The 25,748-nt window shown below is 39.5% G+C and overlaps 1 protein-coding gene and 2 long non-coding RNA genes across 6 annotated transcripts in view; 1 reads left to right on the top strand and 2 right to left on the bottom strand.

Annotated features, from left to right (window-relative positions):
• The window catches only part of LOC111248046 (oxysterol-binding protein-related protein 1-like), a 114,018-nt gene that overhangs the window by 37,184 nt on the left and 51,086 nt on the right, over positions 1-25,748 (bottom strand). The window lies entirely within an intron of this gene.
• LOC147757195 (uncharacterized) overlaps positions 1-25,748 on the top strand; it is a 59,655-nt gene that overhangs the window by 1,769 nt on the left and 32,138 nt on the right. The window lies entirely within an intron of this gene.
• On the bottom strand, positions 6,356-8,200 carry LOC147757196 (uncharacterized). The gene is made up of 2 exons (XR_015322980.1): positions 7,667-8,200; positions 6,356-7,505 (listed from the first exon to the last, which is right to left on the bottom strand). It is a non-coding gene; the product is annotated as an uncharacterized LOC147757196 (long non-coding RNA).

Raw genomic sequence — 25,748 nt, 5'->3', positions numbered from 1 at the left:
ATATTATTCATCGCTATTCTGTTTTTTGTTATTGTCGCTAATGAACCACTCCATTTTTCTACTATGCTATTATAAATAGCACACATACAGATATGGTAAATAAATGCGTAGGCAAGTACGCATACTTCACGAGTGTTTACAGATCTATTTTAACCGTTCACTGAAAGGATCGTACCTGTGCGGCCTCGTGTGAGGTCTATTCAGCCACAGAGGCGTCTGTACAGGTGGCAGTGTACTTGTTCGATTTTCCATTTTTAATAATGAAACGAAGAATAGTTACGCGATGTCAACAATGGTGCGGTGCCGTATTTCTCTTGTGCTCGGTTTTTACGCAGCGTTCTCAGGTACACGTAACACTCAAACATGTACATAGACATCGCGGCATGCTTTAGCGTGAATAATTCACGAATTCGCAAGAATCTGCAATTTAGCTCGATTTCTTTCAATTAGTATCTTTTTGCCATAATATCGGGTTCAGTGATTCAAATTTGCTGATATAGGTATATTGCAACGTGTTACTATGCCAATAACAACACACTCATGCCTTGTAAGTAGTGGTCTTGTAATCATGCTGTGGCAATGTGTTAGACTTAGGGATAAATGAAGTGATCCAAGTCCGAAGCTGAACGTAGACACGCTTCGTCTGGTGTTGAAAGTCAGTCGTTAAGATTTCGGTATCACGTAACGTATTTTATGTCAGTTCGGCTTGTGACAACTTATTCGGGTACGGATAGAAATTTAATAGTGAGCAAAAATATTTGACCACAAATGTGTTATCAAGAACCGAATTCGAGTCACAATAGTTTGTTTATAACATGCGGACAGCCCTTATCACAGGAACATCGGTAGTTCCGTGTGGTTTGAATCGCTCGCAAACAAGCGTATTAGGTCGCACGTGATTTCCATGCATTATTCCAGAAAATGAGCCATAGAGATCTTCAAAAATATAGTTTATGTTGGCACATTGAGCTAGCAAGAGTGTACCCGGTACAAACATTGGATTTTAGTACACGTGCCTATGCTGATAATCGCAAATCGTTTTAACGTACCGGAACAATTTCGGTTATTATCTTATGGCATAGACTATACAGGTCTGTTGAACACGTTTACATGCATTAAACGAGTCAAACTACACGTAACAGCATGAGCCCGTTCACGCAACATAGTCCACTGTATCCCCTGGATCGTGACTGAAGTGAACGGAAACGAAAGGCGACGTTGTAATACAGTGCGGTGAATTCCGCTTTTGCCAAAGGCAAGCTTGTCACTATACATTTAGACGACACACTGTAGTATCGAAGTGGCTAGACTAACTGGTGACTGTTGGCAATCTTTTGAAATTTGTAAGGAAATGCGAGCAGTCTGCTTGTCATTTTCCAGTTTCAGTTGATCTCATTTGCTATTGACCAAGCCCATAATGGTTCACATCCGTCGATTGGGCCCTCTCTCTTCAAGCGAAACAAACCCCAGTTGAACAGAGTCTACCAGGCGAAAAGTGCGGTTCCAGTTCCGATGCTGCCGTTTGTCCTTTGCTGTTAGCGCCACCGAAACGGAGGACGTTCTGTGGAGATTCTCGCTACAAAACGGACGCCACTTTCGCTCATTAGGCACATAGGCGGATAACGGACGAACCGGCCGGCAGCGGCCGATATTCAGCTATCGTTTCTGCCTGCAAGCAGAGCGAAGCAACGCGACCAGCTGGAAAAACAATAATTTTCATCTTGTCTGTGCACAGCTCGCTTGTTTGATGTCTGTTCGACGGTTACTTGCGCTTGTTGCGGAAGAGGTTTTCTGTCCTCCGGATAGTTCCATCTGGCCATGTCCCCTTTCTAGCCCGTTAGTCAACAGTGGTTTAATGATAGTTGTATGTAGCGATTTTCAACTGTGATCGTCGATGAGGTTATCGCGCCACTTCTGAAGGCGTATACATGTTTATATTACGCATAAGCGCGTCAATCTATTTGACTGAAAGGCTCAAGAGAGAAAGAGCGAATGGGGAAACGAAGCGCGCCCTACCGTTGTCGTGACTCATCGAACAGCTCGTCTATTGGTGACTAGCTAAACAGTTGGGCTTTGATCCAACAACCTGATGAAACAACTTGAACATCGGATTATCCTCAAAGATTGAAGAAATACTGGAAAAAAATTGGAACTCATGCTGGAAAAAAATTGCTATCAATTGTACGCTACCAGTAATCACGACACGTGTGCTCCGTGACGTTTTTTGTGAGATCACAAGTGCTGCTGACGTGTGTTCATCCATGATAATCAAATGCTTTGTTGCTGGTAGTCAGGATCTGACTCATGAGTTGTGATCTTTTCACCACCATATTGTCTAAGCAATTATTAAGCACCGGTTAAATGTACAACAATTCGAAGAAACGGTAGCACGAGCTTCATGTCCATTGTCTTTTGGCTTCCGCTAATGGACGATGGATGCTAATATGTAGTCTGTTTCTTTCTATATGGCATTTTATCATACGGTAGTTCGAATTGAATTTGTAGGAAATTTACATTGTAGTAGGACTGCGTTATTTCACGTGTCAGATTTGCATTTACTTTCTACTGGCGTCAGTTTTAAAATATTGGAGTACATGTAAAAAGTATCTTTATGCCGTCGCTTTTGTCTGTATCGTTTCAAACTACAATATGAATTGACTGGCCGATAATGGTTGCCCAGTCTATACTGCACGGAAGTACGCTCTCGCGGATAGATTCAGCTAATCCATTCATTCAAATATCATCTATAGCGATTTATTAACTTTAAGTTATTTGTCCAGTTTAGGCTTAATGTTAACTGATATTACGCGTCTCTGCACGCGCGAGCGAAATCTACAGCAGCGATGGCATCCGCCTTCCCGGCTTGTTTATGCTAGACGAGGAGAAACGACTCAGAGATAGACAATCCGCTATGCATCGATGGTTCAATCTTATTTCGAGCTGTTCATGCCACGTGTATCGTTATCGTCAGTTAAATTGTCTAGCTTGTTTGTGGACCGGGTCTTCCCATAGATCGATTCCCCCGATATTCGCCTATACGTACCTATAATTCGGCTATTCGCAAAAATATAAGTGCGTCAGATACAGAGCAGCGTATGTGCATACGTCTATGTGCACGAAGGGACGGCAATGTGCGTATTGTCAAAGTTCATTGCTGTTTATCGTTAGTTCGTCCATGAGAGCTAGCAGCGAAAGCACATAGTAAGGTACTGCTAAGAAAGAAAAAGACACTCTTCAAGGCACAGGGAACATCGCAGGCCCCAGAAACACCAGGATGCAGTGGACCAGGTATCGCGTATTGTGGACGAGCGTACTCTCTATTTATCTATGTTCTATTCTACTAAGCGGACAAAAGAACAATGACCTAGGCTTTTCAGTATAGCAGCTGGTGATTTTAATAGACGGAGCAGTACGTTAAGGAGAGGTTTGTTCTGAGGAACCTACTTTCCTTAAGGAATTAAAAAAGGACAAATCTCGCGAAAATCCAACTTCTCAAGTGAATCGAAGCATTGAAATACAGGTTTGCATCTGGTAATTGAAGTCATCAAACATATGTCAAGCGTCTAAATAGTATGAACCTGATCGAATAATTATAATATCGTTCTTACAATGATTCGCTCTCGCCTAACACCTCAGTATTGGTTTGAATTTATATAATTTTTTTTTTTACTTTACAATTCTCCCTTCGGTATTATCGAATCAGTTGCTGTAGAATATGTTCGGTATTACTGTGGAAGCGAGTATATCCTTCGTTTGAGCTAGCAGCGAACGGACGTTATATTTAGTAGAATTATACGACGATAAAGGAATGACTCATGATGAGTTACGACAACGGCTTGCCGTTTGTTGAAAAGGGCAAATGAGAGGATACAGGTGCCCCCTAGGGGTAACTTGCTCTCGCGTTTTGGTTATGTTCATCTTATTATCAGCTTTATCTGCTAATAGTACACCTATCACAATGTGTTTCTGAAACGTTTACTTTAAAAGAGAAAACGTGGTCTTTTTTGTATCTGCATGCGGAAAGGCTTGATGAACTCGCGAGTTAAGCCGTATGACACGGAATCATATTTAATTAACATGGTTACCCCCTTTTAAGCCCCCCCAGAAGAAGTCGTATTTCTGCCAAATCGAGTCATTTTCAGTAGCTAAGATCAAGCACATAGTAGTAGTTTATGATGACTGAGAATTCTAGCGAGCAGAACGTAAATGTATGTTGCATGCACACGCACGCAGCCGGTCAACCAATTTTTGATTGGACCTATTCTGATAACTGTATTCCTATAATTTTTTTTAGCATTTGCTGGTGAACTTTTCGCTTCGAGACGATGTAGCCACCCATGAGATGCTTGTTTACAACACTTAATTAGATAATCTGGCCATAGCTCACAGATTTGAAGCTTTCCGACATTCCATTTAAGATTGTATGTCTGAAACGGTATGTCGCAATTTATTCAACACTATATACCTAGCTATTATCATACTTAAGTATTTGCAAGCTGAATTGGATTGCGCCTATAATCGACAATCATTGTTTCTTAAACTACGTAACACAGCACTTACGTCAGATTTTTGAGACCTAATCAGAAATGTATAGGTAGAAGAGGTCGAATTCGAAAAACTACCCGAAGGCTAATGTAGTTTCAAATGAATAGGCAGCCCACATCCGTGGCCAGTTCCCTTAAAGAAAAGCAGCACTGTCCCAATGAAATGCTTCAGACTTCAACAGTTGTGGCAAGAAACGCTGTAGGGCTTGCATGTTGAGGTCTGCCGCAAGCCCGGTTTACGTGAGCGCCGTTTGAAATCAGAGTAATGCAAAAGGAGGCGAGGTAACGTGTATGTAACGTTTACCGAGCAGAATAAATGGCAATGGACACAGAAAAATAATCAGGGACCCGCATCACGTAAGAATTAAACATCGCAAAGTATTTGTATATAAATGATGTTCTTATATTTGAATTGTAACCAATGAAATCTAATTTTAAATTATGAATAAATACGTCGTTGCGAGTGGCTGTAAAACGCTCATTCCTATCAGTGAACAATGTAGCCGAGCCAGTGCAGCGGAGCAGCAGTCGAATAGCTGGCAGTATGACCAAAGTTGCGAAAGAGTTGATCGAACAGCCGGCTAATTAATTGGGAGTTGGCTCCACGGTATTCGACGAGAGAAAAGTCGATGGGTCGGGAAGTGCGAGCGGCTCATGGACAAGAGGGAATAACTGCCAGACAAGGTCGCAAGGCGAGGGTGTCGATATTTGCAAGAAGTGGTCCGCCGTTGGTTCAGTTCTAAGATTGGTACAGGCGATAAGAGGCTGAACGAACGCTTCCCGTTGGAAAAAGCCGACTTGCCAGATTCGTAGCTAATAGGATGAGCGGGAAGGCGTGCCCGTTTAGTGCTGAAACTTCTGAATAATCTGCTGATTAAATTCAAATTCAGCGTATTCTTCCAGAAGACGTCCAAGAAACAGTGAGATTAGATAATTAACAAAAGAATCCAGTTTCATTACAACGGCCAGGGTCGACTTGGGCGCGGAGTTGATACAAATAGTCTGGGATTATACGCAATAAATAGTTGACATGCGCTTCTGAAAGCGCACCGAGTCAAGAGGGGCCATTACTTGCTCTCGTTGTGCTGAAAGGGGGCACACCGATGCGCAAGGCCCGCGTATAACCGTTTGGTTGACAAAGCAAGCAAATTAGAGTAAGGGGCTCTAGTTGTGTAAGGCCGCGCTGTATACCAGCTTTTAGGAACTTGCATCGATCACGACGCGTTAACTAACAAGTCCTTAACGGACGACGTTGGTAGTGTTGCGGGAAAGATGAAAGGTCAATGGATTTATCCTCCAGAAAGACGCATTATATTCGGCTAGCCCGAGGTAATTACAACCAGTCCTGCCAAAATCGGCCAAAGTTTTGGTATTTAGAATTATCGGGAACACATAAATATTGGCAGAACCGTAGAAGCCGGTTACTGGCGTAATATTCTGCGGACAAGAAGGCTGGGACGTAGTAAGTTAGTCTGTGGGTTGCGACGCGTGCCGATCTGCAGGGAAGGGCCATGCAAATGCGTCCTTTTGCTCCCTTAACCAGGGATCCGCGAATTTCCCATGGAACAAGATGACAAAGTACCGACGGCGAATTTTTCAAACTCAAATATACCGCTTCAATATACTGCTAGCAGTTCGAGCGCAGAAAATTAATTGACTCTATTTTTCTTTTTTTTTTTCTCATTTATTTATTTTCTACTTAAAAAAAAAATGTATTCCCGATTTTTGCCAATAGAATAAGGAGTTCAACGCGAAGGCCGTCAAATTATATATCTATCTATATGCTTGTGCATAGTAAACACTCAAGCGAATAATATTTATAAAGTCGTTAGTAATTTGGTCATTTTTATTTTTTTATGCAGTATTATTTTTCACTGCTAGTCTATAGTAGGCGGAGGTTTAGAGACATACAAACCGCTTGACAACTAATACTGCCACTATTGCACAGTACGTTTTCTAGCAGTTTTCACATCGGATTTAAGGAGATTCACTGTATCATGATGTCCTTTCTTTCGAATGAGCAAATAGTAAACGATTGTGTTTTTTGGCCACTGCTAACATACTGTACAAGCTAATTCTAGCGTCGCGATGTTGGTTAATGGCTGCAAAGTCGACAGATACGTGTGTGCGTATACTTATACAGTTATAGCACCGCAACAGTACTATACCACAGTATGGATTAAAACATTTGCTCTACCGCATAGCCTTGTAGTAGCAAGCTGTGGGCGTGTGTTCGACGCGCTGGTCAAAATTGCCACCACGTGGGCGAGCTTTGCGGGGGAAACCAAGCGGCTGGTCGATTGTACGAAGTCGAATACCAAAATTAGCAATATTGACAAAAACTCAAGCGGACATGTCGATTAAGTACAATTTGTACAGTTCGTACGACGTCGGTCGGACAATCGAATCACTGCTACAATTGCCGTTTACTACATAGTATTGCGATTACTAACATCGGCATCATCGCAATCAGCAGACGTCTCCCTCATGTTCTCGCTGTTGTCTCAACATCTGGCTTTGTCGTCTGCTGCCGGTCTGTCGCTGGTCCGTCGTTTGATTTGACTGCGTGCAACACTGACGACGTGCAACGATGAGTGGCGGGATCGTAATGAGAGGAGAGGGAAGCGGAGGCAACAGCGGTGCGACGATTAAATCGATCATTTATACAAGATCAGATATTGAGGCTTAATTGAGTGTCGCGAAAATTTTAATAGTAAAAAGAGACGAAGGAACAACAGCAGTGACAATAGAAACTAGTACCGCTCCAATGACTCATCGCCTACAGCTCGTTCTAGAGTAGATCGATCATGACGAAAACGTCGGAACAGAGCTTGGTTTGGCAACTCCGGCAGAGAGCCACTGCTCCTTGTCGCTAGCATTGACAATTCCATGCGTACGTGCAATAGCGATGTTGGCTAGTGCAAGAGGGTGACTTGACAAGGCTTGACACATAACATTATCCTGCTAAGCAATACAATTGCAGACAGTTACATATGGCGAAATAAATCATCCAACATTATCCATTACTAGTATTAACAGAAATAAAGCAAACATTATTATATTATATATAATGATATAACTAAATATACGTAATGGTATAAATAGATTAAGTTGTGGATTACCTTAGCGATGATCAACGGATTACCAAAAGGTCACTTCGTAACATCAAACGCATATGCAGTGCACCAATCAAAGCATGTGGAAGAACAATTATAATTTATATATTTCTAATTATTACAAAATAGATCTATCGGATCTAGCGGATTACGCTACAGAAGCTTTTGCAAGATACGCAGCAATACATTTCCATTACTAAAAAAACACTGGCATAAATTCTGATCTTTTTGTCCGTATTTATTATATTTCCAAGCCCTAACGAGACAAAAATTTGTTTATCGGGAGACAGAATGTGACGGACTCGGTCCAACTACGTAGACCGGGCGTTTACCGAGCCTGAAACATAATGATTTTGCAGAGCTAAGACAGCGCACCGAGGTAAGACGAACGTTTAGATTTTTTCGCAATAACTCTAATGAAACTAGAAGTGAGCTCATTACTACTGGTGCAAGCTTCTGAGTCATACTTTATCCTGCTACTTCGTTCCTGTGCGGTTATATATGTCCTGCGAAACTGGAACACGTTTCTCGTCGACGACAAAACCAAGTAAACGGGCAATAGACACCCAGAAGTTGTTGCAAAAATATTCTATTACGTCCAATCAAAGCAGGTAACGTATGCCGAGATATGTATACCTTTTCGTCGAAAATTGCGATATTGTGTAGATTTTAACACTAAATATAGTAATATTATTCGGAATAAAAGTTCTCCAATCAAGGATGTTACGTTTAGCCACTTCAATCAATCTCTTTGTTACAAGTTGTTGCTAGCAATTCATATCGGATCGAAACCTATGCCTATCTTATTTTAGCTGCGTACCACGATCCAACATAGAAAACAAGTGTCTATCACTGTGCAAAAAGTGGGCCGTTATTTACAACTAAATTCAACAAATCATGTGGTCTACCACAGAATTTGCAAAAAGCTAGCCAACTGGTTCTTGTGTAAGGTTATTTCGTGTTTAGCTCTAGCAAATATTGCGTTCGGGGTAGCAATACGTACTTGCCTATTTGTTTTATCTGACTTTTGCCTTTAATCGAGATTTTGTCAAAAATAGATTATGTCTCGTAATATCAAAAGTCTTCGTATATGTTGAGTGTATACAGAAAATACGAAATTACACCCGTCAATGAGGAGCGATCGTAGTTCGACAATGTATTGGAATATACATAGAAAACCGATTCCCGCATCACGGGTAGCTATAGACCGTATTGAATGGTATCGTTGATTTAACGCATGGTGATCGCATAGTGAAATGCACGCGTAGAATGTTGCATTAGATATACGGCATTACAGCATTGGGAACACTGTTACCGCAGTCGGCAATGGATAAAATGTTGGGAACGCGTGCTCTAGAAACCAAACTTAATACTATTAACAGTGTTTCTGGTCAATTCAATAGACGCTCTCGATAAGCTTGTATCATCTGCAGGCTAAAAAACTTACGCGGCAGTTTATCAATGAAATAAAGCTAGGTAGACAAGTCTTACTAACAGCTAATAGTTTTTGCTCCCTTTAAGCAGCTAACTATAAGCTGATTTAGGCGGACATTTAAGTTATAATAATAATAACAATAGAAAATACTTCTAAACTAAACAAGTGACAGAACCGTAGATGACGAAGAAATTACCAGCAACAATTTCTGGGGATCCTTGCTTGTATGAGTCACAATCGATGTTTCCCGAAAACTATCGTATATAGATTCGAAATAGCAGAATCTCGTAAGTACGAAAGTGGTTCACTAATTGTATAGTTTCATGGACTGTTTTATGGTGACAGTTCTAATGTATTGATCGTTGCACGATGATCCGACGCGTGGTGAATTAGCGCTAGCCAGCTTGCTGCAGATGGCCGTTGATAGAATGTACTTTAAAATCGTCTGCATATACAATGTCGGATAGAACTTCACTTAACGCATTCTTTGTTTTCACCCATTCAATACATGCAGGACAAACAAAATTGATAATAGAGAAAATAGATCGTTTCCTCGGACCACGTTACTCGTCTGACTGCATCGAGGATGCCGTACACCCTTGTTATTCAAAATTACGTAACTTTAAAAATTACAAAGATAGGTTACAATGATTGCGAAGGAAAATCGACCAAGCCATAAAACTGTTTTCTTAAACCATAAAGCAGAAAAAGCTCGCACACGCAAAAAAACCTGATTTCCCTCATCGAAGCCCGTAGTGTCTTTCTGAGAAAAATCCAACCCTAAAAACGTTACCGTATCGGCAATAATCAGAAAATAACTACTGTAACACTTATTTATATAGGCAGTTTTACTTAGGATTCCTGGTGCGACAAGCTGTTAAGCCGTTTGGCTTTGTCTTTAAGGATAACAGCGAAAACAAGGACGACCGCCAATCGTCTAGAATCCCTCCCACTGCAACATGTTGATAAACTTCTTCAAGTAGATTGCTGGCTATTGGAGAGAAACTTGTAGCCACTAAAGAGAGACGTCCGGTTGTCACACATTTATACGACACTATCGAAACGTAGCCATCGACACTTGCTACACAATGTGCGTGATTAAATATAAGTTGTTTAGGGTAGTTAAACTTTTATAGAGCAGAATGTTTCTCCCTACAATGTTTTTTGTCTCACAAATGTAGAGTATTTCTATATATTTAGTTATATTCCTTAAGGTGATATAAATCGAATTTCGTAAAAAAAGCCATATAAGCCTATTTTTCGTTTGACTAAACGTCATATGTCTTCGGCCAATCCCTTTCGTACATAGACTGTATCAGTGACAAACAAAAAAACCCTTTCGCCGAATTCGAAACGTTTACATATAAGCGACGCGAACGTGTACACTATGCTTGACGTCTTCCTGTGTTTCTATTGCTGTGCGTCGTACTCGTTACCCCGGGGTATCGTGACATGCTTTATCGTTAGCGGAGTCACTCTACCCCTTGTTATCTAAAGAAAAACAATTCGAAAGCAACGAAGTTCACGTTCGCTGGCACTTTGAGATAAAAAAAACTATTGTATAAACAAGAAAAACGTAACTTATGCAATAGCTTGCCAGTGGCTGCCGTGCGTGTAGCCACGGTTGCAACGCATGCAGGTGCAACAATTTGTAACGAATCAAAAATTAGCAGTTTTTTAAATCGCTATTGACTCTTAGCGACAAGGAAAGATGGCAAGCTAATAAAATGGAGCGTTTTTTCTGTTATACTTGCAATTTGTATAGTTGTATTTAGATGACTTAATAAAGGTTGTCTTTACGGGATTTGTTTTTGTTCGCCACAATGTGATGCCGTTATTCTGATTATAGTTTTTATTTCGAAACGGCGAATTTCACAATTCTATATATGTTTTCGCTACTTAATTTAGGTAATCTGGATGAATCAGTAACTAAAAAATATGCAGTCGCAGAACACGCAGAGTTTCCAGTTGACTTTTGTTTTGACATTTATATTTGCATTGAGTTTGACATTTTGTATTGTCAGCTGTGCAGGATAACTTTGTACTAAATCGCTTATGGCATCAAACACTGTATATGTTTTTACCTAATAGACGGCAGCAGCAGGTAGTGGTCGTCTGTCAAGTAGTTGGTTTGTTGTATTGCATCTTCCCATGAAGCACCTCCCATTGCTGTGGTAAATAGCGACAATGATTACTGCTAAACGTGTTAAGCTTGCGGAATCGAAGGGTACGTTGAAATATTTAAGGCCATTGGCGCTAGAGCCGTAAATAACACGCACCTGCACGATCTATCTTCGATTATCATCTACCGCACTGTAGCGTTTGCTTAGAGAAACATACAGAGCTGAGGTAAATGCCACTGCTATTTAAGACGTGCTCATATCGATCTTAAGAAACGCGTGTCGATATCTTGCAATTCCAATATAAGACGATCTATAGGGGTACCAATATACGACAGCTGTAGTCCGGGCTTATGATTGAGCGTATCGAGACACCGCGATAAGCGATTTTTACCATATTTGATTATGCTTTGTACAAGAATGAATATTATATCGTCATTTCGAAATGAATCTATGTAATCTTGAATGTATAAAGTTTTAAATATAAAGTAAATTACTATGCTTTGAATATCCCGGTTATTAATGACTGTTCTTTTTTTTTCTTCAAACAATAGCAGCGACGTTGACTCAATTGCTACGTGTCCAAGCAACAGCCATAGTTTAATGTGCGACACGATTCGATCGTCACTAACGTGGGCGTCTAAGAAAACGTCTTGCATTTAGTGGCATTATTGAAATGGCAGTGGCCTAATATAACAGTTGATGTGGTTCAGCTTTCCTATTATCTTTTTTTTTCGTTTTATCCAGAGATAAGTGTTCCACTTTATAAGTTATCAGTCGTTTTATTTTACCGTTTACGTAGGAACAATATAATCCTCTTAGAAAGGTATATATGTGGACTTTAAAACTGACTAGCTCTTGAACTATGCCATTCTAGCAGACGAAATTTGCTTGGTAAACGCCTTACACTTTTAGGAACTTGTGAGTCTAAAAACCGTTCGAGTTTACCTTAGGAGAAATAAGTTCAGTAGGAAAACATTCTTTACCCACGAAAATCAACGCCCAGTGACCAAGCTTCTTCGAAGGCCAAAGCGCGTGGAAGTTAATTGAAGAGTGGTGAATATATTAGGCAAGCAGATCTTGTACGTGAATAGTGCAAACGTTTCAAGTATGGAGATTAAAGTATTGTAGACCAGTGAGGAAGTGGCCAAATGAAAAGGAATTGCCACAATCGAAGAAGCTGTTCACGAAAGCAGAGTTCCGGCTCTAAAAACTGCCATTTCACATGTTACATACTACAAAATTATGGCCCAAATACTGAAAAAGCGAAAGCCGACTAAAAATGAGTCGTCTATGCATTGGCTTCAGGTTGCTCGGAAACGGGTAGCGTGAGCTCGAATAAAAAAAAAACACCCTCCTTGGAGTATACGGTTTTCATACAAGATGGTTCGATCTCTACCGCTAGTCGGAGAGGAACTAAGTAAGGTAATGGCATCGCTCTGAAGAAAAATTTAGTTCGGTGGCAACGTTGTGCGGGTTCGGACGTGAGGTGATGGTAATAGCTTCAATGGACACCAGCGACTTGTTCTCGCCTAAGTTTATTCACGAAACAATGACTGCAATCCGTTATCTCAAGCCCTTCAAAAAATTTATGAACCGTTGCCACGGCAAGTGAAAGCACACAGTTTGATTAATTGATAAAAATGAAAGATTTTATTGCCCTACCTAAATGACCTCCTGGATTCAGTAAGGGCTTCAATTCGATTATTCTCCCGATCTAAATCTATACGATTATGGGGCTTCGCATGCCTCAGCATATTCCTCAATCGATACACTTCAAGAAGTCATAAATAAACAACATGGTAGACGAATGATACATATATAGCGACCCTAAGCCGATGTAAGTGTGCATAAAACAGAATAATACCTTTAAGAAATATTAAATCATCATTCTAGCCCAACTAGTTTAAAGGTTATTTTAGTCTTGATTCATTTGTGACAGCCTTATCCTGTATATATATATATATATATATATATACGTATTTGGTGCAAAGCGTAATCTTCCGGCAGTTCGCGATTTATATAAATTAAACATTATCTAGGTTTTATATAATCTGAAAGCCGCCACCGAAGTTAACAGATTAGGCTTTTCCTTCCATAGCATTCTGTAATTTTAAAATTAAACCTGTAACTGCCTGAACCATAAATGTGTGGTTGAAGGAAGTTCACACGTCATATTGTTTCAGTTTTTGAGAATGTGGAAAATTTAATTCAGCATAAGCATTCATCGTGAGATCCTTTCGCCAAACGCTTATATATCTATATGCAGCCTATATTTCAAACGCTTGCAGAAACTTAACGTCCCAACTGATGTTATTGTGTATAATAGCTCGACTAGCATTTATGACTAGACACTTATTTTCTCTAAAAATTATGATTCATACAGGTTGATCTCTACGACAGGGCAAGAAATTCGCGTGAACAGGTAATAAATTAGGCTACACAACTTTTACTCAGCGATAAATGTCGAATTATTCATAGTTAAGTGTGCATTATAGAACGGATGCTTGATTCGGCACAACTAATTTACGCAAGCGGACAAAAAAATAGTGTGCAATCAAACTGTTTACTATGCGAATTGACAAGTTTTACACTTCACGAAGACGCCCGTTTGTTCAAGTTACCAAAGGTTTGCATAGACGGAATTTTGATGTATCGCTTTAACTTGTAGTTATGTAATTCAGTATGCTATATGCCCGGACCTATGCCACACCTAATTACCCCGTCAACAATATACCTATATAATAGTGGTGCTACTTATTATGATGAATAATAATTGATTATGTAGGTCATTCCAATGGGCCACTCTTACCGAACGTTTATTGTTGAGATTCTAATTTGTTAAATACGAAATTTCATAATCATTTTTTCCAACATTATTGTCTGCTTCTAGGTCTGTGAAATATACGAATTTTTATATACTTAAAATGTTGCTTAGTCGCCTGTAATTTTCTGCCATGGCCATTAATGAGACAAGTTTGCAGTTACCTGAGAATCGTTTCGAAAAATGGAAGGCAGTCTCTTTAAAGATTTTAGTTTAGTCGTATCAACAGGACTATTTTTCTACGCCTGCAATGTGTTTCTACGCAACGCAAAGTATGGTGATATACAGTTGTTTGGTGTATCTGAAAAATGAGCTGGACCCTACAGTGTGTAACACCAATAGGCCTAGACTAGAGACCTTTGCATTGAAGTCATAACGCTGCTTCCGCCGGAAGTTCTCCTGAAGTATGGAATCGCACATTGTTATGGCATTTCCGTCTTGACAAAAATCTAGCGCGACATCATCCGACTGAAAAGCGTGATTTCAAAACCTAGACAGCTCGGTGTAGTAGCTCTGGGCATGAGCAAGGGTATGTGACCTTGCATCTGTCTGTGGGGTTTTTTGTTTTTACAGGTGTTGAATCCACGGAGAAGGTGAGACGTTGAAGGCCGAATTTTGTAATTTAATGTTAAGAAAATAAAAGAATGGGAAAAGACCTTTTTGACTGACCAGAGGCGCAAACCTCTTAAGAAAAATCTTTCCGAGTATCCCACATAGCAGCTATATATTTTCAAGACGGGCAATAGATGCACTTGATGGACAAAGATGTGCACCTTCGACAGTTTTATGGTCTAATTCAGTCATCTATTCTAATGAGTTAAATTTCCATGCTTTCCGTACGCGCAAGTAGCAGTGCAGCGTGTGACCGCTTTTGAAGAATCACGGTCATTGGGTAAGCTATAGAGTAACTGATAGCTAGTTGTTAAAATACTGTTAACCTAGTGGCAATAAAACGTAGTCCATTTTACGATAATACTCATAAACAATGGCCATGAAGAGTTTTTTTTTTACAAGCTGTGGTACTATCAATAAAACAACGTTACAATTAGTGGTTCACTTTGTTGCGGGTTCTGAACAATGAGCATACACTAACGAACTAATACTCTTCTACTCAGATGAAAGCAAGTTTTGTTTAAATAAATTATCATATGGGGCTCCATATTATACAGTTATAACCTAACTCTACAAGCCTTCGGTCCATTTATTAAATTAAATTAAAGAAAATATCCAATGCAATACCCTCTATAGTAAATAAATAATACCCTCTAAAAAAACAACTATCCGTACTTCTGTGTGCTGTAACTATATACCTTATATCTTTATCAAGTCAATGTTCGCATAAAGTTCGTCGCTTCGCATAAAGTCCACAAAACTAATAATACCAATGAACGTAATAAATATACTCTTTTAAAAAACGTGGGAATAACGCCTATGTTTGGCTGACGGCGGGTCTATTATCTGTTAATTTGGCCTAGAGCAAAAGAAGATGAATAGCTACAGCCGTCTCTTCGTCAGTTTCAGAAGTATTGCGTCGCCTTTGCGTTTTCGCCTGTACGTGTTTATACACGTTCTTATACTTACAGATTTGTGCACTCGAGACCAACAAGTTTAAATGAAACATATGTAATCGAGAAAACTAGATCGTTGACAGTGGTAAGAATTTAATTTACGTAGCCCTTTTTTCACCGTTTTCGTTGTGGATAGCCTTTTTTGATGCTACACTGAGCACTGACGTCTTCACAGAGAGAAAAACTCATAGCGAAACGTCACACAGAAATTAGCCAGCAGCAACGTAAAATTAAGCGTCTACATTGATCCCACGGCATATCTATTCGTTTATGATACAAAGTCGTTGGTGCCACCCACGACCAGGACAAGTGGAGTCTGCGAAACGAAGCGGGAAGTTCAAAAGTGCTACTATGTCGAATACATGGACAACACCCGAACAGAAAGGCAGCCGTTGTTCTTTTTTGCGTTTCTTCGGCATATTCTGGTAAATGGTTAGATTATAGCGACCGCCACCGAAAACAAGTAATTACGATACTTGTAGTACTAGCGATGTATAACTGTGAAAATAAGATCTCAAGGGTCAGCTCGACGGTATAGTTGGAATAGTTGTAATAGACGGGAAAAGTGGGGAGTGAGCCACGAATCTTCTCATAATATCAGAAATTGGAATATACCGAAAAAATTATAATGATTATGGGGTTGCTGATGGTGCTGCCGTTGCTTATCGTAATGGTAGGATCTAATCACCGAAACCCTCTTGTAAGTGTTTTCTGTGTCTTGGACTCTCTCTCTTTATCTCTCACTCTCTCTCTCTTTATATATATATATATATATATATATATATATATATATGTGTGTGTGTGTAATCTGCTTGCGTTGCGTCGTCGGGTGAGCGGGAATATGTAACGTGTCTGAAGCCCAAGTTTTCGAATGGGTTAATTGGTGTCAAGCTGCGTCCGGGTCTATGTGTTTTACATTCCAAGATACGTACTATATATATATATGCGTACATGTGCTGTGCGTATGTCACAATCTGTGTAAATAATAACCGACAAACGTCAGTTTCATAGACACAGGTATATAGACATTTTTATAATAATGAAGATTAATAATCAATACAGGAACGACAGAATGTCGAACAGAGACGGTTGGTAGTAATGGTAGGTAACAGTGTTGATATTGGTAGTCTGAGGAAGAAGGTGTTGATAATGTATAGATAATATAGGTACAATAATGACGTTATGTTACATTGTTTTGTTCGTTGGGCTACGGACGAGCATCTGATTCAAAAAAGATTCAACAAATTAGACTATGGGAGCTGTTGGGGTAACAGAGAAATCTTTTCTGTTTAAACTGCTTGCTATCAGTAGCAGAACGTCAAGGTTTATTACCCAGTCATGCACTTCCACCATGTTTTGGATCAGATTGAATTGGAATAGAGGCATAAATATAGCGCGGATGATAAATTATTATTATTATTCTAATGTTTTGGCGTCTGCCAGTGTCATTTAGGACATTCGTTGATAGTTGAACGAAATCGCGTACGTACGCCGTGCTACGTAAATCCAAAGGCCGAAGCTGATGCGATACGAGCGAGTAAATAACACTTATTTACTATCCCGCTAAAATACTACTACGAAAATTTTAGATTCTATGGCCGGCTGGATGCTTTGAATCGTATGGTTCACATATAAATGCGCAAACCGTTCGATTCACTCTGTGTATGTATGATGCACCGGGGGTACCAGCATTCGCGGAAGCAAATTATCATGCCTTTGCAGTACGCTGATCTCAACTAATCTGAATCTTTGAATTCTTAAATTATAGAAAGCTCAGTTGTGATTAAAAGGCACCTCATTCTTAGTTTTTAATTGTCAAATAAGAGATAATTTGTTAGTGCAAAAAAAATAACTATTTGGGCCACAGGTTTGAACATCTTTGGCACATTATTTGGCAAATATTCAAATTTATGTTTACATTGGCTTGCCCCAGCAGTTCGCAAGGTTTTATCTAACCTTGAATGAAAACAATGTTTATGCTGAGACAATCTCAATCTATGACATATTGGCCTTTTTCAGAGATGATTCTCACCCATCTTTCAGGCAGATTTTTTGGAACCAATGGAGAACAGAATACCGAAAGTCGGTCCCTGCGTCGATGATAAACTGGGGAAATTTTTTTTCTATTACGAAGTAATGAAAAGAGTGATAATCAGAAAGGGTAAAATTAAAATTAAGAGCCGGGTTAAACAAAACATCCTAATTGTACCCCGACAGTTTTTAGATAGTCACTAGAGATGCACGAAGCCGGGCGATGTCATAACGACGCATCGTTCCTCTACTGTTGATCGTAACCACACGCTCTTTTCAGGCGCATTACCTTAAACGGTCCAACTATTTATAGTGCTTAGGTACAGTGATGGCTTGAAAGGGACTTATAGAACAATACTCGTTTGCAGTTTCACCAAACGCACGTTACGGTGGGTCCGGATTCTGCTTTCGTGTACAAAGCACTGCTACGTTTTGAATATGGCCTGCCCTTAGCAACATTATTATGGATTATCCATGTCTCATAATCCGTAACCATTTTTGCGAGAAAAACGTTGGCTTCGTTTAATTGTAGTAAATGTTCTACCGTGCTTACACGATTTAAAAATTGATGATCATTTGAAAATTAGAGGTCTACTTAATTGGTGCGATCGTTACTTGCTAGACGTCTTCGAACAATCGATTGAAATGCTCCTGTGTTTTCTGCAAAATGCAAGAGCTCATACGTGGGTTTTAATTGACTACAATAAGAATTTCAGCGTCTCCATAATTGCTGGAAACGGAGGGCAGCGAACCATGAGTAGTAGTCGGCTTCAATATTGGATCCGTGTACCCCATTAATTTCTTCACTAGTTTAGATTATACTCGGTCCTTTTCCAGAAAAGCTTCAAAATGACTTCCAACTCCATTTTTGGAATGTTGTACAATTTAATGAATCGAATAGGACGTCAATAGGAAGTCCCAAAATAACCTTTTTGAACAACCGCTTTTCGTCTTTCGCCCCACTTGGTGCAAAGAGATTCAACATCCAACCTAAACATATGGAACAAACGTAAAACCTAGCATTTTAGAACAAAAGTACACTTCATCAATATGCACTGTAAAATTACGGCGTTCGCCGCCGTAGTTTCCATGGCGGCCGGACACCGCGATCACAAGTCGAAAAACGGAATACAATATAATTATTAGACTATCTACCCATTTTGTTTAGGTAGCAAAAACGCAACTAATGTTGCTTGTTTTTAATTACGAACGATTGATTCGCCGCAGACACCCCCAAATATAACTTCCCTTATTTACTCAGATCGTGCGTATCATTAATAAGTAATTATTTGGGTCAGTTGTCCAGCAGATAATAGTAGCTATATTAGCAATAGTATTATCTGGATAGCGTGGTTGATAAATTAAAGTGGTAAGAAACCTAAAGTGGTAAGGGAAACATGATTTAATCGTCAATTAGCTTTGCGTATATATGCATGCACTGTAGCTAGGAAATTCTAGTTGCTTTCGGCAAGAACATGAGCACGATGAGGGGCGCATGAATACGGTTGGCTGTCAAGACAAACTGTCACGGATAGACACGACAAGCTTGGCCGGTCCGCTCCATTCCACCTAACAATGTTAGGCGGCAAAAATAGCCCCATCGCCGCTTCGATACCACGTTCAACCAGCAATATGATGATGATGATGACAATGTATTTCCTTTTGTGCGTCGCTGCCGTTATCAAGCTGTTTCTCTTAAGCGTTCATGGGCCTTCCTTAATTCCTGCTCTTCACCCTTTTCCGAGGAGTATTCTGTTACAGATGTAAAAGACGACCGCAAACATTATAAACAGTGTTCATATTCATATCGAACCAAATCGAAAAATGTCGGGCTGCTGTGTGTTATATATATGTTTTTTTTTTCTATCACATGTTTCGTTACGGTTTATAGCTAAAGGCTCCTCCTTTGAACTTTCTTCTGTTTGTCAAATGCTCGTCCAATGACATAAATGCACTAGATAGGTATAACTTCTTCTGTTGTCCGTTTTTGTTGCTGGTAGACGTCAAGTACGTGCAGAAAAATATCAGCTTACGCGTTTCGGATCATAGAAACCTCCTACTCAACTCTTTCGTCATATCTTTCAGTGTTGTCTTGCTAATCAATATATGTTATACAATAGTAACAGTGAATATGTACATTTGCTAAGTGTTAGATATCCTTGTAACGCAGCCCAAAACAAAGAAAGGTACAAGCAATTAGGAATATAAATCTAAACTATACGGTTGGCTATTTTTTTTGTACATAGCGTAAGGTTCCGATCCTGCTTAGTCAATACTTTCGATATTCTAAACTAACAATACTTTTTACCAGTGGATCATTATTTTTATTTATATATGACCCATGATAATCGTTATTGTTATTTTCATTAGATAACAACACCGACTCTCAGTGAAGTCATAGTGTATAATCTGAATACTTGAAATCGGTTGACTGTGTAGATAAGAACAGCAGCGTTTCTGAATTACTGATAGCAGAATTTCGACACTAATGAACTCAACGAATGTGTATGAAAGGCGTCTTTTGTGTGGCGAAAATGTTTGTACGACCCTTTCTCAACATTGGAACATGTGACCACTCTTTATGAGGTAAGCCAGCAATAATGAATCACGATCTGGAGACAGCATGCGATACATGTTTTGAGAAAACACATGTGTTTGCTGAAAAGCATAGCGGCATTATACAAAAAAGGCGTACTCTACAAGTATCGAAATCTCTCTCAGAGTGCACGCCCTATTTGTTATGTACTATCAGCATGCACTGTTCGCAACTATGGATACGGACGGAATTTACCTCGCAGGGATAAAAACGTTCCTGATTACTTCCTCCGGTAAATAGGTACCGAGGATGCGTACTTAGTACTCATCGCTGACAGGAACTGACGCAGTCCTTTTGTACGTCAACTGACATATATATATATATATATATATACCAACGCACCTTCTTCTTTCAAGTTTTCTACCAATAGAATTCAACTGCATGTGTCTATAGCTTTCATTATTAACGTGTATATAGACACGAAGTCTAGAGGGATGGCTTACAATTGCCTGCCAGAACATTGTATTACGTTGAAAACATTATACACTCTAAAAATGACTTAGTAGATCTGCATAAAAAATGCTAATTAATTTTTACTTTTTAATACCTGATAAGGTGTTTTATTTGCTAAATGAAAACTTAACCCTTATTTAACATAAAAACCTGTCCGGTCAAACGAATATTCATGCAATTCCACGATCACAGTTTGATCTGATGGGGTTTATCATCGTTTGAAGTCTCGCCTGAACTACTTTCTTCAGTAAAGACTGCCTAGTCAAAGGGTCCGCAGTCTGCTATTACTTATTCTGTTGACGAAACGCTTGGTCGAGCGCGGATATTTATGCCTTCAGAGAGCCGTACAATAGCCGGTAGTCGTCAACTACTTCCTACTTGCCCTTTCCGTAGCAACGCATGGTTCTACCGACAAAAGCCATTGGGGCGTAGTCCCCCCTTAAACTTCCAAATAACTAAGGCGCAGTAATTTAGTCTCTAGCTAGGAATATTGTCTTTATGTGGATCATTACAGCAGCATTGGGATTTTGTCATTAGTTAGTTTTGATTATATAATTGAGACAAATTCACAAGGTTTCAGGCACGTTGATACGGAACACAAGGAGAAAAAGTCCTTCAGCTAGGAAGGCCGTTGACAAGTTTGTCTTCGACTATTCCTTACAAGGGCTTGTTTTTTGTTTCGTTAAGCTTCGTCGATCATTTCAGGGAATCTCAGTCTACTGGCCATTGCTATAATGGTCAGTATGATTAGATGATAGGCAAATAGAATGACTGAATTTAGCGATCAGGGAGGCATAAACGCAAAATTCAAGAAACGAGAAATTCTTTTAGAATTTCCGATCGCTAGCAATGCATATACGGGGATTTTACATTAAGACTTCAAGCATGTGAAACGCTATCTGACTCGGTTTCTGATTTGTATTGATTATACATAAACATACGATGTGAAGAAAGATATGTGTAACATCGAAAGAACAAAATAAGCGAATAAAATTTCTCGTAAAATTACTTACGTCAAAAAGTAGACTCTGACCGGAAAAACCTGATGTAAAATTCGAAATATTCTAGATGACAATAGAATTAGTAAAGTAACGTCAGTGAAATTCTGGAGATTCTGTAATACCACAATGTCACATTAGTGGCTGTGTTTCGTGGCAGAAGTTTTGGCTTTTCATTTGTGACCCTGAGTCGCGACATATCGATGCTTATGATATACTACGTATACTCTATTCGATTACAGGCCCAGGCAAGTCGGACTTGTGATGGCGAGAACATAGGAAACACTGTCTTCAAAGAACTTTAAAGTTTACGTCATGGCAACGGTTGATAGTAAATACTTATTATCTTATCTGGTAGTTGTCTGTCGCCTTGCTATTATTGGTCTGTTACTATTTACTAAAAAGTGTCATTTAAAAAGGCATAGAAGGCTTATGTGGGACAGAACGATTGTATATATTGATATCAATTACACTCCGAAAATGGTTTGAACAAACAAATCTATGAATCGATCAATGTCTATTTCATTACCAGAATAATATGTGAAATTTCAGAGACCCCTAAAGTTGTCTCAGACTTTAAGACTAGGTAACTTAAAAATTCATCTTGTACCCGAAATATTATCATGCGTATTGAACTATAATGCCGTGATGTGTGATGGACTAAGTTGGGTTTTCCTGAATTTTTATATATTTTCGTTTTTCTTGACATTCTGATCAGAATTTCTGAAATGAAACCACGTCCACTGACGCACATACTTCGACGACCGCGATGACTCCGCCATACTTACCAACACAATCAAGTCTACGCCTTCACCTATCGTTTGCCTCTCGTGAACATTAAATAAACATAGGTTTTTTTTTTTTTGTAGAACAAATGGGCAGAAGACGTCTTACGTCATCGCTTTTACCGATGATTTCATAGCACAACGCTCGCTTGGTAGCTAACGGCGGTCAACACTTTGAACAGGTAATGACTATATTATTGTACTATGAAGCGTCCTCGATTTTTATTTCTTTTATATCCCGCGTTGAGTATTGGCTTTAGCGGTGTTGCCCGGAAAGGGGTGGGAGAACCCATTTGGATCGCTTGTGGAGGATGATGGTACCAGCTGGCTTATCGAATCGCAGTTGCTGACAGAGTCAAAGCTGAGGCAATGTAACGAGCATAAGCGAAAAAAATAATACTTCTCTGCTTGTCACCACTTCACATCGACAATGAAAAATGACCCCGAAACTAAGGTGGCAGCGAACGAATGAAAGAATAGTTTGCCATTATATCAAACCAACGCTGCCAACGCCACCGCCACTCGAAAAGGAGCAGCTATAGGCTAGAGGGTGGTGGGTGGAAGGCGGCGGGAATGGGTTGGGGGACAAACGACGGTTTTTCTCTCCCCACCCCTCCCGATTTTTACGTCAAGGCGAAGTGCGGCACAAAACGGTAGTAAACTGAAGAAAGATTAACAGTGAATGGTAGCAGGTATGGTAGTTGTAGTGGTAGGAGACGGAAAATGAGAATCAATAAAACGTGGGAATCCACTAACGCCGAGCAGGGATGTGACCAACCGCGACTGCTACGGAACGCCAATTGTAATAAACATTGAAATAACGACGTCACCTAAACATTATGTCGATCACAGCGTTATCCTGGTCGTATTCGCCTTAGCTTTTCGTTGTATGACCCTAGACTACCACATTGTGCACTATATGTAGCATAGGCTTGTCGATATTTTCGATTATTTCGAACTTAATTTTTGCATCTTCGCTTTAAATGTTGAAATTAGATTAGATCATGCTTATCGCTTACATTAGTTGAGCTATAATGATAAGTGTTCCTACTCCACTCTGCCAGTCATATATCTCCTCAGCCCCCTAATCTATCTAGTCTCTCTGCAATACTACGTATCGGAGACAACTAGTAGTTTCGAAGAACGAATTGTCCTACTTAATATTAATTATGTTTAATTAGTTAAATACTATTCAATGGTTATACTCTTCTTACATTACAGTTATATATTCGTGCTTTTCTAACGCATGCCGTCATGAGCCCTATCTTGTCGCTATCGATAGGCTGATGGCATTCGAACGAAACGTACCAATAGATGAGGTCTAATATTAAACGTTGCAAACTAAGAATGAATGGTGAAGGAAAAAGAATAAAACGTGACTCTGTACAATACTAGTATAAAATATATCTAGCGACCTTAAAGCAAAGATTCGGGTGTCGAATTGTTAAGGCCTGTTTAGTATGTACCTCTACACTGATAACATCTATCCATGTAAAAACGGCATGTCTACAGAACGACTTTAAGTTCAGAAAGTATCTGTGACAAATTAGCAAGCGAAACTACCTATTTAATGTCTTAATTCTAGCTATAATATACATCGTGCATACCAGATTTCGTTCATTCATAGTTATGTCCTTAGCTAAGGCGAAAAATAGCTCTATTCATAGTAATCACGGCTGGCCATAACTAACAATTATGTAAATAAACAAAAACTATTATGTAAAATTATTATTTTTCGATCCTTGCATACATCTAAATTTATAGCGTAATCTTTTCCGTTTCATAGCAACGCATCATGTCACATAAGTGTCTTCCATACACACCCGGGCCGTGGAATCGGCCGAGCGCCTTAATTGGCAACCCGTCTATTAGACTAGCAGCACTTATCATTGGCGAATTTCTGAAATGGCGCCTCACAGGAGAAGTTCCGTATGCGATAAACTGTATCAAAAAAAAAAATAATGCTGGACATTCTAATAACAACGTATTAGTTGCCCTCTGAGAGGCAGTAGATAGAATTCTAACGGCCACGACAATATCGAAAAACACTGGCCTTAGTCAAATAACTAAATATATCATATGCTGCAAGTTTCACCAATCAATCGACGGTGATTTTTCTGGTAACCAAAAAAATTAATACAGTAAAATATTACGACTAATTCGTTTTCGACAACAATGTTCGTGGCAGTTACCATCGGTTGCCAGATTTCCTGTTGATCTCAATATTTGTTACCATACTGGCCATAGACACTATACGTGTATGTATATATATATATATATATTGGACGAGAATGTTGCTGGAACTTTTTTAATGCACACGGCATAATTTGCGGAAACGAGTGCAGTGATATCACATCAATTAATTACCAAAACTATAAACAGCCAAATACAAATACTCCTAATATCGTCTCGGGGATTGGTGAAGACCTCTGCAGTTAGCTTAAGTGTTCAGCATAGAGGGCTAAAAAAAAACTCCAAGTTTTTATAAATAAGTTACTCCCATATGAAGTATTCTCATAGATGGCTACGGTATGCCGCTGTTGCGTTTGAATCTGTAGTTCCTTCATGAAGCTAACGAACAAAAGTGATCTAACTACCACCCACGTATCCAACTTAGAGAACCTACTAAATCGAGTGCTGCTTAATCTGTGTGACTGGAAAAGAACACACACGATGTTGGATCTCAAGAGTATGACAAATAGCAAAACCTCGAGAGCATTCGATATAGATAGGAAAACGTGTTCCGTGTCAAGCTCCACAACGTTTAACCTGCAACCGCTTGCAGGCATAGTGTACGAAGTCCTGAGGAGGGTTTCGATTACTGAACGCTTCGTTTGAAGTAATATATTTCAATATGATGTGACTAAAACAATAGCAGGGCTCTGGCATCATAAGTTAGTTGCAGTGCCGTTTAAGGTATTTTCACGAAGACTTCGTCTTAATTAATTATCTTTACGGTAATGAAACAATAAGACAAAGTGAAAGAAACACATAAAGCGACCGAGTGCGCTTCTACAGTACGACTTTTATAGTAGTGTCTAAAAAGACTCTAGAGTCGAAAGTTACGAAGGTTAACAAAGATACGTAATATAATTGAATTGTACATAAAAAAAATCACAGCATTCCAATATTGCTGACAAAGAACACAAACGACAGCTAATAACAGTACCTCGTTCTTTGCCGAATCTACCTGATCCCTGCAGACCGCTCGCATTGACGCTGTTACTTCGACTAATCCTCGAATATTGGTGCCGAGAGGGCGAGCTGAGGGTCAATAA

Source organism: Varroa destructor, unplaced genomic scaffold (genome assembly GCF_002443255.2).
Source record: "Varroa destructor unplaced genomic scaffold, Vdes_3.0 BEIS01000003.1, whole genome shotgun sequence".
Classification (NCBI taxonomy): Eukaryota; Metazoa; Arthropoda; class Arachnida; order Mesostigmata; family Varroidae; genus Varroa; species Varroa destructor.
Note: the sequence above shows the minus strand (reverse complement) of the source record. Positions and strands in the feature narration are given on the sequence as shown.